This window comes from Danio rerio, chromosome 3 (assembly GCF_052040795.2).
Source record: "Danio rerio strain M-AB ecotype USA chromosome 3, GRCz13ab, whole genome shotgun sequence".
Lineage (NCBI taxonomy): Eukaryota > Metazoa > Chordata > Actinopteri > Cypriniformes > Danionidae > Danio > Danio rerio.
The window spans coordinates 67,220,001-67,230,000 of record NC_141023.1 but is presented as its reverse complement, the minus strand read 5'-3'; the positions used below and the strand labels follow the sequence as shown (position 1 = coordinate 67,230,000).

Sequence of the window (10,000 nt, the reverse complement as noted above, 5' to 3'; positions counted from 1 at the left end):
CTCTTTTCAAATCTCATTTGCATATTAAGCGACAGTCACCAAAACACAACTAGGATCAAAGCCTAAAAGGGTCAGTTTCAGAGAGTTTAAAACATTATCAGTGTGCTATTTAGAGCTCAAACTTCACTACACACACACATCAGAGACTTATTTTACATCTTAAAGGGGCAGAACAGGTCAGCTTTAAATAAATGCTGAGTTATACAAACCACCTTCGTCGACGGGCAAGCTTTAATCTGTATTTTGGAGGATTTTCATTGTGTTTCAGGTCTATATCAGGGGTTTTTGCAGTAGAAGTGACCTCCTGCTGTGCGGTCAGGCTTGTTAGCGCTCAGACTCCAGCACTAGTTCACTCATTAGCGGACGAGAAGCACTTTCACACTGCCTGTGGACTGTGACACCACACATACACCAACAATCTGAGAGCGCCGTTCAGGACAGAAGCTTCAGGAAAACGCATGATTCTCTGAGAGTACTGTGTGCAGGTCACGACACACACTGAAAGGTTTAGGCTTTGATCCTAGTTGTGTTTTGGTTACTATCGCTTTAAATTCAAATGAGTAAAAAGAGGGCGGAGCTAGAAATGCCTGTGTGCCAGCATAGTGGCAGATTCAGAAACAAGACTAGTGTAAGGGATCCAAGCCACCCTGGCCATAGTTTGCTCATGCTCATGCCATCAGGCAGGCGTTACAGAAGCCTGAGGAGCAAATCAGTGAGGCTTTGTGATTTAGTTTTTATCCTGTTGTCATTATAAAACTTCTGAAACTTCTTTAACAAGTACATTCTCTGTTGGAGTTTTTTCCTTACACAGTCAGTCCATACATCCCACTTGAGTGTATTGTCCAACATCACACCCAAACATTCATCACATGTTGCTAACTGAATTTACTCATTGATTAATGTGAGATGAGTTTCGCTTGGTGCTCTCTCTCTCTCTCTCTCTCTCTCTCTCTCTCTCTCTCTCTCTCTCTCTAAAGTCAATAACCATCTCCTTAGTTTAAGGAATATTTGGGAGAAGGTTTGAATTGTCACACCAGTCTAAAAGGGAGTCAAGAACAGGCCCGTGTCCTTCCTTCTCGGCTCACCAAAGCGGTATCATCGGCATACTTTTCAATGTTTACCCCATTGGCAGATTATTTCACTTGTTTAAAAAAAAAAAAACTCACTTGATTTTATTTCCTAAAACAAGACAATATGTTTTGCTTGTCTAGAAAATGCCTCTTGATTTAGATGTTAAGACTAGAAACAAGGCAAAATGATGAAGGGTGTTGGGGATATTCAGAGGACGTGCACTCCCACCCAGAACACCCTATTACTGTCCATTGGGAGCGGGTGAATCTCAATTAGAGAGAATAATGCTTTTTATTAAAATACAGCCGCTGCTTTTACTGCAGAGCGTACCCATAATGCATCATGCTGATATCAGCTCTGTTCTGCAAGTGCAATTGATTTATCCTGCTCTGGGGAGAGAGAGAGAGAGAGAGAGAGAGAGAGAGTCATTGTAAATATCCTAAAATGTTAATTGTTAAATGTACAATTTATTCTGATCTATTTTTGTATTAATTTGTATAAATAATATGATATGTTGAATAATAAAAATATATTAAATATTAATGTGATATATTGAATAATATGATGTATTGTTAAAATTGTATTTAATTATTATATGTAAATATCACCTCTTTTTATTCTTATTTTATTTATTTTTTACTACTATTTACTGTGTGCACTGTTTTTTAATTATATATGTAACTTTTTATGTAAATTATAACTTTTATAATAATAATTTTATAATAATAATTTTATTATAACTGCTTTGGCAATACATTTGTAACATTTGTCATGCCAATAATTCAATTATTGAATTGAATTGAGAGAGAGAGAGAGAGAGAGAGAGAGAGAGAGAGAGAGAGAGAGAGAGAACACTGATAAACCAAGAGGAAAGCTCATAACAGAGCTGATCTTTCACCTGATCACACACACACACACACACACACACACACACACACACACACACACACACACACACTTAAAAAGCAGCCAAGATAATGTAGTCTGGACTCAAAAAATGACTTTTGCTACTTGTTCAAATCCCATTGACTTAACATGGGAACAAAATCTGTCATATCGTATGGAATAAAATCGCTGTCATAAATATTTTGTGCATAAATAAAATTCACACATCTGTAATTATAAAAACGTGAAGGAAAACGGAGCGTACTCGTAATTTCATGAGGGTTCAATTCCAAATTCCTCAAAGTGCAGTCCTGGGGTGCGTTTCTCAAAACCATCGTTAGCCAACTAAGGTCGCAAGTTTTGTCGTTTTCCAAACTACTCGTGGATGATTTTGCCACGGATGTCCTTACTTCACCCCCAGAACTAGATGGAGCACATTGAAAAGTGACGCCGGGTCTTTAATTTTTGGCTAAGGTGCGGTTTGCACTCACACTACAAGCGTACCAAACCAAAGCTCCAACCAGGCCAGTGACTGCCAACTGAACCATGCCTGGACCAATTCGGAGCACTCACACTTGTCAAACGAACCAAGAAATGAGGGTCAAACGTGCCTGGGCATGGCTCAGATAACCTAGTGCGAGTACACCCTTAAAGTCTTTTTAGCCTCTATTAGTACAAGCTCCTGAAACGGGCAGCAGTGCATGCAATCAACTCTGTGACACGCTCTGTCACCGTCACTCGCAACACAAGCAAACACGGCAGCAGATAATGGCAAGCCCTGTGTAAAGCCACCGCACCTTTAACTCTACGATGATGAAAAGGGGGATAGAGAACTAACGGAAAAAAAGAAAAGGAGGATAAAGAGGACAGGCCGACATATTGTATTAAAGAGCCCATTTCCCTGAGTGATCCCATTAAAACTCTCCACTGGGCCAATTACAGCATGAAGTGAACAACGTCCTCCCTCATTAGGTGCTGATGGCTGTGTGTGTGTGTGTGCAACAAAGGAGACAGCAGAACCACTGAGACACAAAGGCAAAATGCACCAGCGCAATAATGCTTTTCTTGCTTAGATTTTTTGTCTTGTTTCTAGTCCAAATATCTCAAATTTCTTCTATCAAGAAGCATTTTCTAAACGAGCAAAACATACTGTCATACGGTCAAACATACCATCTATTGTCGTTTTTTTCACACTCCTACCCTCAGGGCAGAGGTATAGGAGTGTGAGATGCAGGACTGCCAGACTCAAGAACTCTTCCTTCCCATCAGCTATCAGACTTCTAAACAGATAACCAACACACATAACAGTCTCTTTTTCTGCTCAGTACAACACTACATTCTCATCCCATTTTGCACTATTTTATTTTTTTTGCACATAAGCCAATTGCACTAGGCACTTTTTGCATAATAAGCACAATTAAAAAAATAAAATAAAAAAAACACTGTACATTGTTTAAATCTGTTTCATTACTCAAATCAGGTTTATATATTGTTTACTTTCATAGACATTTATATACTTACATTTTATAATCATACTTCAGTCACTTCTGTGTATATATGTGTATGATGTGTGTATGACTTCACTGTGGACAGCAAAGTAAGATTCTCATTGTACAGGGAAACGTGTTTCCTTACTGTGCACATGACAATAAACAGTTGAATTGAATTGAATTGAATTGTTTTGAGAAACAATATGCCAATATTAAGTGAGTTTTTCCTTAAAACAAGCAAAATAATCTGCCAATGGGGTCAGCAAATTAATCTTGTTTTTTCTTTTGACGTAAAATTCTAAGACAAAAAAATCTAAGTAAGAAAAGCATTTTTTGCAGTGCATAGTTTAGTTTTTGTCTTGTTTTTGGTCTAAAATATCTACAAATTCTTAAAACCTGAAGCATTTTGTTGACAAGCAATAAATATCGTCTTGTTTTGAGAAATAATGGGCCCTATTATACACCCGGCGCAAGACGTGTTTGAGCCGACGTGTTGCTTTTCAGACCAATGCAACCTTAATTGTCCTGTTTACCGCCACGTTGTTTCAATAGCAAGTCCATCTGCACCACTTTGTGGACTCATGGGTGTTTCAGTCTAGGAAGGAGGTGTGTTAAGGCACATTGGTGGTGCGTTGCTATTTTGAGGAACTGAAATAGGCTGAGAAGCAGGTCTAAAGTCTAAAAAATGATCCATTGGATTTACTCAAATTTTAAGGTAAGTGGTTGCAAACAATTTTTTATGGGCGGATTTAAATCAAACAAATAAAGTTTTATATTACTATTTTTCATTTGTTTAAACTCAGCCTTGTTTTCAATTACTTGCCTAAAAGGTCCCCTATAATGAAAATATGGGTAAACCAGGGCATAGTAGAATTAATAAAAGATCATTATATGGAAATGGACATACCGTGAGGCTGTGATGCCACTGTTTCCCTGGTCTGATGTAAATTCCACGAGTGTAAAACCCTGGGGTCCGTTCTTCGTACGTGGATTACTCAGTTAGCTGGATTTGGATATTGACGATTTGACACGATCCAGGATCGTTTCGTTCTTCAAAGCTGATCCGAGAGTTGATGTCATGGCAACAGATCTGCTAGGTCAAACCTGATCGGGAGCAGGTTCAAATCATATAAACAGGATTAGATCGGGTCAGTTCAAGCAAAGATAATACAGAAAGTATGTACCGATTTCTGATATTTTCTTACAGTAAAAAATATATGCACATGGGAAAATAGTACATATTTTTTAACTATATATATAAAAGTTATAGTCATAATAAAATAAATAAAGTTATACATATTAATAAAACGTATGCAATCTGCACCCTCGAAATGAAAATACAAAGACTGCCACCTGGTGGTGCAAAGAGAAAACTTATTGATATGAACTTTTTAGATCGCTTTAGTACAACTTGTGTATAATAGAAATGCACAATATGTGACTTTTTTTAAAAGCAATAATACATTTATGCAGTCATGAACATGTTTTGACAGTTAATATGCCAGTGATTTGATGCTTCACAAAAGTTGCAGACGCCTTTACCAATATCAAAATGCTTTTGGAAACAACCAGTTATTCTTTACACCGATTAAAAAACGGTGACTATAATAAAGAAAATCTTTTCTAAATGAAGAACTAAATACACTGATATGCACTGAAATACATGATGAATACTCTTGTCTTGACAAATGAAAGTGTAAAGCCTGCAGCTCACAACAAATGTGAAGTTACTGCGTGTCATATTTAATAAGCCGTTTACTGCTAATTTGATGTAATTTTGCTCACATGGATAATTGAATATTAATCAGATGATGTCATCACGCTGCTGTGCCGTCAGCCAATCGTTGCATTGCTGATCATGATTTCGAGGATGGATAGATCTGTCCTTCACAACACACGCAGCGATCTCAGATCAGTTCATCCAGATATTCTAATCTGATTCGCGAACTTGTTTGGAGAACCAAATTAGCGAGAGATCAGTTATCAAGATTAAAAGATCCAGGATCTGCCAAATCATCTTAGATCATTTAAGCGAGGTACGAAGAACGGACCCCTGTGGACAACTGGAAGACAAAACAAGTTGTGACGAGACTTACAGACTTAATGCTCTTCACATTTGCATGAATGCCCACTTTAGGTCATTCATCCGGATCTGACGAGCAGCCGCATCATCAAGAGCTCACCAACTCATATGCAGATCTGAGATCATAGAAAAAGCTCTGACATTATTAATATGCACACGTTGCTTCAAGCACACAGGATGTACAGCAATACACAAATATCTTTACATATAAAGGACTAAAATAGTCCAGAAATGATTATTTTCTACAAAAATATAAAAGCCAGTACCTCCATGCCTTCTTCGTCTCGGGGGATTTTATTTCGTTTATTTATGACAATCTGCATCTGTATAATGTTATTATTGTTAGCAGTATATTGATTATATGCAGATTTGTGTTTTATTAAAAACAAGCTTAGATTTGTCCAAAATAAAACTAAATTTTTAATCCCGACCCGCCCTGTTTTCCACCCGCCGTGCCTGTTTCCGCTAACAAGGGGAGTAGGGGTAAACAAAACCAAAAACCATCCGGCTATACAGAATCCACACAGCCTATAACAAGCTGTATGTATAAACACACAGACACACAGCACCAAGCAAGTGACACACACTCAAAAAAAATGATATGTTGGCGTTAATTAACTTTTTTTTGTCCACTGGTTCCACGTAACCGAGTTAAGTTACCTTTAAGAAAGAATATTAATTTTAGTGAACTTAAGTTAGTTACATAAAGGTAATGTAATGTTGTTTAGTTCAATCAACGTAACATTTATAATTGAGCTTTAATCAATGTAGTTATTTAAGTTCAATTATTCTAAAATTGATATTGTTATGTTTAACCAAATAAAAAAAAACAGTTTCCGTTTCATTGAGTTTATTCCATAGCATTTTTACAGTTTTACACATTTTCCAGCAATAAAATGATTATCAAAATCCAAATACTGTCTTTATCTGTATCTTCACTTATTACAATAAGTTAAAATATTAATACTATTAAAATAATAGTAATACAAGTATGAAGCAAATTGAAAACAATAAATGATTTTAAAAATATGCTTACAAAAACATCATAAAATACACTTTTCAAAATAATACTTTTCATATATTACAAAAACATTCAAAAATAATATTCTGCCTTCAAATGATTCACAAAAATATACTTAGAAAAATCAAGTCTTCTTTTGTAAACTATACTGTACCTTTTTTTACACTGAAAAAGCAGATAACACTTCAGTTGTTCAAAGAAAGATTAACATTTTAAAGCAAAGTAACACAATCAGCATTACACCATAAATTAGACCAACCATCACAGAACATGCAATAGCTGCACACATTCATCTCTCTGACACTTGCACCATTTATGCACATTTGCACCAGACACTTTCTTACAACCACTCCCTATATCTAAAAAACAAAACATTGTGCATGAAGTCTGCTTCACACAGGTGTGTGGGCTTGACAAACCACATGTAGAAGCATTCTTAATTCTTAATTTTTCTTTTTTTATAATTAGCACATCTTGGATGTATTGCCTCTTCCTGTTGATTTGCTGAATGTGTCCTCAATTGTAAGTCACTTTAGACAAAAGAGTCTGCTAAATGTTAATGTAACTACTGGAGATTCATAAGGTGGTGTTGCACATCAAGGTTTGCGCTTCATCATGCCCAGCATCCTAAAAAAGTCAGGTAAAAAATAAAACATTTACCAACAGATCAAAGGTGAAAGGAGGAATTGGTTTAAGAGGAAAATACAAAATGTTTAAAAAAAATAAAATAAAATAGCTTACCATGTACTCCCTCACTTAGGGGCTTCGAGGATGCATTCACACCTTTTTTCCACTGGTGATGTTCTAAATGACATGAAATGACAAATAGTAATTTACTAAATAATTAGTAGTTAAAATTACTAGTAATTTTTACTGTACATCATTTTAATGTGTGTATAGGCATCTAAAGGCATAGTACCTGGATGATCCACAGTTTCCTCAGCCAGATATGGGACTTTAGAGGTTGAGCTGTAAACCTGTGAGGGAGAAAATAGATGTGAGTGAGCAAAGATTTAAAATAATAAAATATAATAATATAAATAGCAAATTAAAACGTGTTAGATGACCAAACAAATAAGCTTACATTAAATATGTCATCATGCTAGATGTCATCCTTTTTAAGTGCCACAAATGCATTTTTGCTGTTTTTTTTTAAGTTAACAGGCTTGAATAATACAATTAAATGATAAATAACACTGTGCTAACACCACATTTTAATTAATATTATGCAAGTTATCAAAACTAGCATTCAAACTCGACAAACTGCTTGATACTCATTTAAAATAAAGACCATCAAATCAAATAAAAAATCAAATCACTTTTATTGTCACATTATCAGCAGCACGTGTGCTATGATGAGTGAAAAGCTTAGACTATTCTAACATGACTATTCCTTACTACCAACGTTTGCAACTTTATTTTGGGGGAGTTAATATATACCAAGTATAAAATTTCACAGGAATGCAAAACAATCTATACATTTATCTGTCTATAATGTGGAAAAGACACAGGGAACATGGCAATTTTAAAGCAATTCTATACACAAACACAACATAGTATTACAAGAGAGTACATTTATGATTCAAATGCTGTCACAGCCTCAGTATAAATACATAAAAAGTAAAAAAAAAAACATCTCACCTGTGTGTCCACATTGGGGAAAGCTTTGTGCACGTTCTCAATTTGTACTGTAATCTTCATCTTTTGATTCCCATAATATGGCGCCGAACTGAGAGTGATCGTTGTGGTTTGAATCTTCTTACTTCCTGTGTTGTTTTGAAACTGCGCATGTGCAGATATTACTCCACCTATTGACCAAAATGCAGTACTGCAGAAGCAACACAACTCCCTTTCATTCATGTTAATTAAGCAAGCTGTTTAAATGTGAAAACTTACTTTTTCTAATTTTTTCCAACAAAACACTTTTATTTTTAATACACAAACATAAGCGAATTGTTTAATTTAAACATAGTTACATTCTTTGGACCAACTAAAGCCATAATTCATTTTTTTGAGTGCACAGACAGCATCACACTCTCTCATTCCCGCCGGCTCCCGTTCAATTTACACCAGAGTAACCGACCGCTAATTTTCCTTCGGCTTAGTCCCTTATTTATCAGGAGTCACCACAACAGAATGAACCGCCAACTATTCTAGCATATGTTTTACGCAGCGGATGCCCTTCCAGCTGCAACCCAGTACTGGGAAACACCCATACACTCACATTCACACACACTCATGCACTACGGCCAGTTTAGTTGATCAGTTCCCCTATAGCGCATGTGCTTGAACTGTGAGGGAAACCGGAGCACCCGGAGGAAACCCACGCCAACCTATAGACCTTTTTCATGGCTGCTGCATGGAGGGCGCAATAGCGACCAGCGTCTTCCGGTAGAATGCTAAAAACTTCCCTTTACAGCGTGTACAATTGGTAATTTGCGCTCCGAAAATGGGTTTCAATAACGTTTTTAATGGATAACAGAGTGTTTTTGTGACACACAACTTAGAAATGTGTCTGTTAAAGCCGTTATAATCTGTCACGTGTGGTTCAGAAATACGAGAAAAACGTTCTCCTAGTTCACGTGTCTGCCGTCAGAAATACAGTGTGTGTGCGTTCCCAGCCTGTCAGCTGTTAGCTCAGCGGCTCTTTAACACACACACATACAGAGAGAGAGAGAGAGAGAGAGAGAGAGAGAGCAAACCAGAGTACTGGCATGAAACTTAACAGGTATGAAAGTCGTGCAATTTACAAAAATGAGCAATAAAAGTCTGTTATTGATCCTCTGCTGCTGATTTGCTGTTCATTCTAATCGCGAGCCGTTTGTGTTTTATTTCGTGTGTTGTTTTCACCACGGTTTGGGTTTTTCTGTCATTTCGAAATGACACTCGCCTATATTTTCACGTTGTCACAGTTATTAAATCAGTAGCCCCTTTCACACAGTGATACCGGTAAATTTCTGGAAAATTTCCGGAACGACTTTACCGGTATATTGAAAAAAGCGCTGTTCACACAGGCGAGGACGTTACGGAAATTTTCCGGAAAAGAGCATTCACACATCCATTCCAAAATACCGGTAAATTCTGACATCATTCACCACAAATGAGCTTTAAACGGCTGCGCTTGTGTTTGTAAACATTTGACTAAATTACAAACTCTGTGGATGATCAATATTGTGAACAACTTTCGCAGGATCACTTTCGCATGTCGAGATGTTCATAATATGTGCGTGTGCAGGCGTTCGCAAAGCTTGAAGGTAAACAAACAACGGCTTATCATAAGCATCTCATCGATGATTATTTACACAGTTGGCATTAAGAAGAACATATAAACGTGATCTGACTAACTTCTAGCAGCTAAATGTGTCTGGAAAAATATTCAAAGGCTTTTATCCTCACAAACCGCGCGGACGTAAATGCGTCTGACTGTTGTGATTGGCTAAAGCAGACGTC

General features: G+C 36.7%; 3 long non-coding RNA genes across 3 annotated transcripts in view; 1 reads left to right on the top strand and 2 right to left on the bottom strand.

Annotated features, from left to right (window-relative positions):
• The window catches only part of LOC147846149 (uncharacterized), a 264,765-nt gene that overhangs the window by 170,471 nt on the left and 84,294 nt on the right, over window positions 1-10,000 (top strand). The gene's annotated exons all lie outside the window — the stretch shown is intronic.
• The window catches only part of LOC147846150 (uncharacterized), a 145,501-nt gene that overhangs the window by 114,578 nt on the left and 20,923 nt on the right, over window positions 1-10,000 (bottom strand). The gene's annotated exons all lie outside the window — the stretch shown is intronic.
• LOC147846151 (uncharacterized) lies at window positions 6,368-8,320 on the bottom strand. The gene is made up of 5 exons (XR_015481490.1): window positions 8,192-8,320; window positions 7,470-7,527; window positions 7,292-7,354; window positions 7,056-7,177; window positions 6,368-7,002 (listed from the first exon to the last, which is right to left on the bottom strand). It is a non-coding gene; the product is annotated as an uncharacterized LOC147846151 (long non-coding RNA).